Raw genomic sequence first — 8,012 nt, 5'->3', positions numbered from 1 at the left:
TAGGGCCCCGCGCCTAAGAGGGCCCCGCAATGTCCGGGGCTGCCGGCGGAGCGGGGGGGAAAAAAAAAGCTGCGTCCTGCTTCTCCCCCCTCCCTCCACCGCTTGCGCCGCCATACAGCTGATCAGCGCAAGCCTGGGAGGGAGGGGTAAGGAGGAGGAATGCAGTGTGCTTGGGGAAGACACGGGGCCAGGGCGGGGATTTGGGGAGGGATCCAATGGGGCAGTGAGGGGGCGGGGCCAGGGTGGTGATTTGGGGAGGGATCCAATGGGGCAGGGAGGGGCGGGGCTGGAGTGGGGCCAGAGCGGGGATTTGGGGAGGGATCCAATGGGGCAGGGAGGGGGCGGGGCCGGGGCGGAGTTGGGGCGGGGGGGGGCAGCGAGACAATTCGCGTCCCGGCATGGGGCCCCGCACCTGCTAAAGCCGGCCCTGTGTACGTGAATTCAAAAGCCCATGAAATGAACATCAAAGACGGATGTGATGCGATCTCCTGGATACCGTCATCGAAGAGGGAACCTGATGGAATTGGATATTCTAATTAAAAGGTGTATAAAAGGACAAATGCAGAGTCCTGCACTTAGGACTGAAGAATCCCAGGCACTGCTACAGGCTGGGGACTGACTCGCTAAGCAGCAGTTCTGCAGAAAAGGACCTGGGGGTTACAGTGGACGAGAAGCTGGATATGAGTCAGCAGTGTGCCCTCGTTGCCAAGAAGGCTAACGGCATAGTGGGCTGCATTAGTAGGAGCATTGCCAGCAGATAGAGGGAAGTGATTATTCCCCTCTATTCGGCACTGGTGAGGCCACACCTGGAGTATTGTGTCCAGTTTTGGTCCCCCCACTACAGAAGGGATGTGGACAAATTGGAAAGAGTCCAGCAGAGGGCAATGAAAATAATCAGAAGGCTGGGGCAGATTATTTACAAGGAGAGGTGAGGGAACTGGGGTTATTTAGTCTGCAGAAGAGAAGAGTGAGGGGGGATTTGATAGCAGCCTTCAACTACCTGAAGGGGGGTTCCAAAGAGGATGGAGCTCGGCTGTTCTCAGTGGTGGCAGATGACAGAACAAGGGTCTCAAGTTGCAGTGGGGGAGGTCTAGTTTGGATATTAGGAAACACTATTTCCCTAGGAGGGTGATGAAGCACTGGAATGGGTTACCTACGGAGGTGCTGTTCTCAGTGGTGGCAGATGACAGAACAAGAAGCAATGGTCTCAAGTTGCAGTGGAGGAGGTCTAGGTTGGATATTAGGAAACACTATTTCACTTGGAGGGTGGTGAAGCACTGGAATGGGTTCCCTAGGGAGGTGGTGGAATCTCCATCCTTAAAGGTTTTTAAGGCCCGGCTTGACAAAGCCCTGGCTGGGATGATTTAGTTGGGGATTGGTCCTGCTTTGAGCAGTGGGTTGGACTAGAAACCTCCTGAGGTCTCTTCCAACCCTGATATTCTCTGATTCTATGATTCTGTGGAGCACCCAGTATGTGACACCCTGCCATCTTCAGCACATTTGCTTCCCGAAACCCTGAATTCACCTGGAAGTATGTAGACTGAGGTCTTGGGTTGGCCACCCTGGGAGCCTTGTGGTGACCCCAAGTACCTGCAGCTGTCTCTGTTTCCCAGCAATGTGGGTGGGTTAGGGTTAGGGGTCCATTTGTTTTGTTTGGCTGTAAATTTCCAAAACAAAAATTGGTTTGTGGTTTGGCCTGGGATTATTTTGTTATTATTTTGCAGAATTGCCAGGGACCAAACTTTCCCGGCATCCCACGGGCCTTGTTCGCTGCCAGTTTAGTCTCCCAAGAAGTTAAATACTTTTACCTAGCTAAAATCTCTGGCTTAATACAGGGATAGCGGGGTGAAACTGACTAGCCAGGAAATCAGATCTAACAAACTCTGAAATCAGAACTCCAGCAAACAGGTTTCCTCCCAGGGCTGGATTACCCAATACGCAGACTAAGCATGTGCTTAGGGCACCAGCAAAGCAGGGGGCACCAAAAAAACCTAGATTTTTTTTTTTAAATTTGATATTTGATATTTCAAAAAAAGCATCGAAGTAGTCATCATGGGAAAAATCAGAACGTTGTTAGACTTCCTTACACTCCACTCCACACTCTTCCCCCGTTTTTCTGTTCTCTTTTTATTACTTATCCCCACCTAAACCAGGGGGGCGTCCTACTAATGTAAATCGAAATAATGCGAGGAAATCAGATCCTATCATGTATTGCAATAAATTTATGTTTTATTATTGATATATTCTTCTGAGTTATACGTACTCGATTCATTTTTTTTCTTTCTTTTTTATATATATATATATATATATATATATATATATATATACACATAAAAATACATGCGTCTGACGAAGTGGGTATTCACTCACGAAAGCTTATGCTCCAATACTTCTGTTAGTCTATAAGGTGCCACAGGACTCTTCGTCGCTTTTTATAAAAATAGTGCACGTTGTGTAATTTATTTATTTTTTTAAGTTCAGATAACTGAGATAAGGGGCAGGATGTTAGAGTCCAGTTACTTTATACATTTTTCTCTGCCTCAACACATCGATGGGCAGTTCTTAAAACATATTTGGGCAATGATCGTGTGTTGAAGTCTCTAATACTCGCTCGGAGGCACATGCAGTGGCAACAAGTGCAATTCTGGAGTCCTACTCAAAGATTGTGGATGCATTAGAAAGTATAGCTGAAGACCAATCACAAAAGGGAGAAACTATACGAGAGGCAGAAAACATTGCAAACAAGATGCAAGAACTAGAGTTTGTATTCATGTTGACCATGTGGAATGAAATTTTACAACACTTTTACCACACAAGTCAAGCTCTCCAAGAAAAAGAATTGGATTTGAAAACATGTGCAAACCTCTGTCAATCATTAGCAGACCACTTACACACTTTGAGGAATGATTTCGAAAGATTTGAAGACATATCAAAAGATATTTTGCCTGATACTAACTACAAAGAAGCCCAGTCCTGCAAGCGAATCAGGAAAAAACAAGCAAATGATAGCAGTGGAACAGAAACAGCACTGAATCCTAGAGACAAATTTCACGTATCTACTTAATACGCTATAACTGACATACTTGAAGCTTATATGAAGAGGAGAGGTGAAGTGTACAAAGAAGTATCAAGTAGATTTTCTTTTCTAAATGATATGGACTTATCTGATGAACAATATTCACAAGGTTCCCAAAAGCTAGTTGACTCATAGCCTGTTGACTTAAACATGAATCTCTGTGGAGAAGTACGGCAGTTCCACTGTTATATGCGCGCAAAGTTTAATGAAACAGGAAAAATGAAATTCAGTCACATTGATCTTCATGACACAATATTGAAAGATAGAATACAATGTGTATTTCCAAATGTAGAGATCGCACTACGTATTTTTCTAACATTGATGATTACCAACTGCTCTGCAGAACGCTCTTTTTCTCAGCTGAAAAGAATAAAAAACCCTCAGAGAACAACAATGTGTCAGGACAGACTTGATTCACTTTCCCTATTGTGTATGGAAGCAGACATGCTTCGTCGAGTCAGCTTCAATAAACTTATCCAGAATTTTGCAATCAGAAAATCTAGAAAGAAGCTATTTTAATTTCAGCGTACATGTAAGTTTTGTGTCATTTCGAAAAATAAAATTTTATTTTACAGTATAGTATTGCTTTTATTTTGAATTACATGGGGGGGGGGCACCATAATCTTTTCAGTGCTTAGGGCCTCTAAATCCGGCCCTGTTTCCTTCCCAAACTTTCCAGGAAAATACCACCCTGGCCTACGCACCCCCATATGAAATGGGGTGTGTGAATGCTTGGAACAATTGGGCTCTGCCATGGAAGCGTGGTGGGGACAGCCACCCCTAGCTTGTTTGCAGGGCCGAGACTATGCTTGTGACTGTGAATTCAGAGGGAAGGTTGCTGGAGAAAGACACCCCAGGACCTGGGGGTTGAGGGAGGGCGGGTGGGGAGCTGGAAGCTGGCTACCTATGCTCAATGCTGCTCCCTGGAAAAAAAGCAGAGGAAAAAGCAACGCAGGATGTAAGAACATAAGAACGGCCAGACTGGGTCAGACCCAAGGTCCATCTAGCCCAGTATCCTGTCTTCTGACAGTAGCCAATGCCAGGTGCTTCAGAGGGAATGAACAGAACAGGGCAATTACTGAATGATCCATCCCGTCGCCCATTCCCAGCTGCTGGCAAACCGAGGCTAAGGACACCCCACTCTGATTGCAAACACACCTGCAGGTCCCTGCAGGGTGCAATGTCTCTGAAATAGCTAAAGGCAAATCTCATAAGGCCGGCAGTCTAATGTTAATTAGCAACTGTGGGTTGTATCGGTAGGACAGACGGCGCCATGGAAGGGAAAGGGCGACACCTTGAGGTGTCACCGAAAAGCCGCATCTTATTAAGATTAGTTAGTATTGTTCCATCACGTTTTAAGAGCCCATCGGAGCATTTACTCTGACCTCAATTTCACGCAGCTACCCCTAGACTGACATTAGTTAGACCAAAGCATCTTAGCTCTCAGGAGACGAAACTGGCAGAGAACAGGAAGGGCCGAGACAGATGGATGGGGAGAGCCCATCCTTCCTGACCCCCTGCATGCGACTGGCTGCAGCCCTGAAGCATGAGAGTGGGTTGGAGTCGTGGGCTGAACGCCGCGTAGCAAACATGGCGATCATACCGAGGGCAATACAGACAATTCTGTTCTTCGCCATGAGAGGGACTCAGAGTGGTTATCGACCGCCGCTGCTGGATTTTAGCGCGGGTCCATGGGTTCCTCCAGCCAGTCGGGCCATCTGGCTAAGGGAAGGACTTCTGCCACAAGCCCTAATTCCTGACACCGCGCCAGTCAATTTCCCTATGTAGACAAAGCTGGTGGCTCAAGTGGGTGGAGCTTATTTGGTGGGAGGGGCTTGGAAGAGGGTCATCAGGGATGCCCGTTTGAAGGCAGCTTTTGGGCTGATGCCCCGCCCTCCATCCCACCTGCTGGCCCAAAGACTGGGGTGAGCGAGAGGGGAATCGGCGCCTCTGATGCCACTGAAGTGACTCCTGATTTACACAGGGGGGATCAGCCCCCCAGGCTCTGGCAGGGGGCAGGTGGCGTGGGGATCAGAACCCCTCTGGCTCTCTGTGCCGTGGGGGGTTTCGCTCTGGGTTGGACAACGCCAGCGGCTCGGTCCCGCAGGGGCCAGTTCCAGCCCGCAGCTGCAGACCCAGTCTTGCATCTCCACGGTACCTCTGCCCTGGCCTGTCGGCGGACGCGTCCCTGCCGGTGTCTGGCTGGGGAGGCCATTCTGCGGGGATCAGGGCTCTGGCACCGGGCTCACGTCCACAGATCGGCCCCGGGGTTGGATTGAGCCGGGGCCACCCCAAGTGGCTGGGTTTTGGCTGGAGAGTCGATAACGGGTTTGTTGGGTGGAAGGAGCCCTGAGTCAGAGCGCGAGTCCTGAATGCTGACCACTCAGGGCCTGTCTCTCCGAGCATTGGGGGATCCTCTAGCCAGCCCCTCTGAGAAATGTGGGGGTCATTTTTGGCCCCTTGGCCACAGAACGTGCTTTTCCTGGACCCAGCAGTGCCACCCACCTGGCCAACCCACAGGTCCCTGCCTGGCATTTCACCCCCGAAAATGCCCCGAGCCAGCGAGATCTCTGGGCATCGCCTCTCCGAGCAAAAGTAGCTAATCGCTGTGAGCAGGATTTGAACCTGCGCAGGGAAACCCAATTGGATTTCAAGTCCAACGCCTTAACCACTCAGCCATCACAGCTGGGTAATACCAATGCCTCTCCTTCCTGCTGCAGAGAGTCTTTTCTTTATGGGTGCAATGGGCATGTTATGGCTCAGAGCTCTGGCTTTCTAAGCAGGTACATTTTGGGGTAGGTAGGTAGGTAAATAGAGGGGTGTGTGAGCAGAGGGGTGCATAGACAGCTAGGGTGTGGGTAGATAGATTCTGTTCCTTAACCTTTACTTTACGAAAGCAAAACTAGACGAGAAATACCTTTTTTCCAGATTCCCCCCCTCTGCCCATAGTTTCAAGACTCAACCATTCTTCAAACGCAGTCAGTGAGGAGCACTCGCTGATCATGTTGCTTCGTACATTGATTGGAGCGTAGCCAGGTGTAAATCATTTTGCCCCTTGCTGAGTGAAGCGTAGCTGAGTGTAAATTGTTTTGTCCAGTGATGATGGAAGGATACCTGCATATAAATTATTTTGCTCCTTGCTGATTGGCAGATGCCTGGGTATAAATCATTTTGCCTCTTGCTGATTGGAGGATACCCGGATATAAATAAATGTGTTCATTGCTGATTGGCAGATACCTGGGTATAAATCACTTTACCGGTTGCTGATTGGCTGATACCCGTGTATAAATCATTTTGCCCATTGCTGCTGGATCTTGCCTTTACTGAAACCTTCATTTTTTCAGTCCCTGGTGAGCTACCTGGATCTAGAGCCTCAGACGGAAACAGCTCCAGCTCCAGATGCAGCCCTGCAATAACAAAACCCTTAGAAATGTCAGGGATCAAACCCAGGGCCTCATAGAGGTAAAGCATGCACTCTACCACTGAGCTACATCCCCCACACAGAACTATGGCCTACCCCTGTGAGAACTCCTTTCTATGCCTGGTTCTCAGCCCAGCTCCCCAAATCCATTCCCCCACCTGGGGCGTTTGGCCCAAGGGTGAGGTCAGGAGTGGACACGGGCCTGGAGTTAAGAGGGGCTGGACATAAATTTGGAGAGGGGACTGATGGAGGGCGGGGGAGGTTCCTTGATGCCATGGGGGCGGGATTTGCCCTCAGCAGACTGGAAGCCTTTAAACCTCATGGATCCCGTATGGCCCTAGGAGGAGAGGGGGACCTATATGGCCCTGGGGGAGGGGTCCCTTATTGCCCTGGGGAGGGGGGGTCCCTATTTGTTCCATATGGCCCTGGGGGAGGGGTCCCTTATTGCCCTCGGGAAGGGGGGTCCCTATTTGTTCCATATGGCCCTGGGGGAGGGGTCCCTTATTGCCCTGGGGAGGTGGGGTCCCTATTTGTCCCATATGGCCCTGGGGGAGGGGTCCCTTATTGCCCTGGGGAGGGGGGGTCCCTATTTGTTCCATATGGCCCTGGGGGAGGGGTCCCTTATTGCCCTGGGGAGGTGGGGTCCCTATTTGTTCCATATGGCCCTGGGGGAGGGGTCCCTTATTGCCCTGGGGAGGTGGGGTCCCTATTTGTCCCATATGGCCCTGGGGGAGGGGTCCCTTATTGCCCTGGGGAGGTGGGGTCCCTATTTGTTCCATATGGCCCTGGGGGAGGGGTCCCTTATTGCCCTGGGGAGGTGGGGTCCCTATTTGTTCCATATGGCCCTGGGGGACGGCTCAGCGCAGGGGGAAGGGGCCGTTGCCCTTCTCTCTGCCCTCGGTCAAGATGCCGGCCCGTCGCCGCCGCCGGCCGATCTCGCGAGATCTCCTCCCAGCGCACGGGCGCTCTCTCGCGCTCTCTCTCGTCCGCGCGCGGGGCGCGGCGAAGGGCGGGGCCGGGCGCAGCTGGGTCGCTGGTCGGGTTGCCAGGGGCAACGACGGGGCCTCGGGCCTGAGCGAGAGACAGAGACGGAGACGGAGACAGAGCGCGGCCGGGGGTGGGCGCGCGGGGCGGGGGTGCGGGGGAGTCTCTATGCGGGGGCAGTGACGGAGGTGTTCCACGAGGGGGAGTCTGGGGCGGGGGGGTTCCACGAGGGGGAGTTTGGGGGGGCTCGGGGATGGGGCGGGGGGGTTCCACGAGGGGGGGCGTGGGGAGGGGGAGTCTCTATGGGGGGGGCGGGGATGGGGAGGTTCCACGAGGGGGGGTGCGGGGCTGGGGGAAGGGGACGGGGGAGTTCCACCAGGTGGGGAGGGGGAGTCTCTATGGGGGGTTCAGGGATGGGGCGCGGGGGTTCCATGAGGGGGGCATGGGGAGGGGGAGTCTCTATGGGGGAGGTTCCATGAGGGGGGGTGCGGGGCTGGGGGAAGGGGACGGGGGGGTTCCACCAGGGGGGGA

General features: G+C 52.1%; 1 non-coding gene across 1 annotated transcript; it reads right to left on the bottom strand.

The window, feature by feature from the left end:
* Positions 1 to 5,680: 5,680 nt before the first annotated feature.
* TRNAS-UGA (transfer RNA serine (anticodon UGA)) lies at positions 5,681 to 5,762 on the bottom strand. Its single transcript has one exon. It is a non-coding gene; the product is annotated as a tRNA-Ser (tRNA).
* Positions 5,763 to 8,012: the final 2,250 nt, after the last annotated feature.

This window comes from Emys orbicularis, chromosome 15 (assembly GCF_028017835.1).
Source record: "Emys orbicularis isolate rEmyOrb1 chromosome 15, rEmyOrb1.hap1, whole genome shotgun sequence".
Lineage (NCBI taxonomy): Eukaryota > Metazoa > Chordata > Testudines > Emydidae > Emys > Emys orbicularis.
Note: the sequence above shows the minus strand (reverse complement) of the source record. Positions and strands in the feature narration are given on the sequence as shown.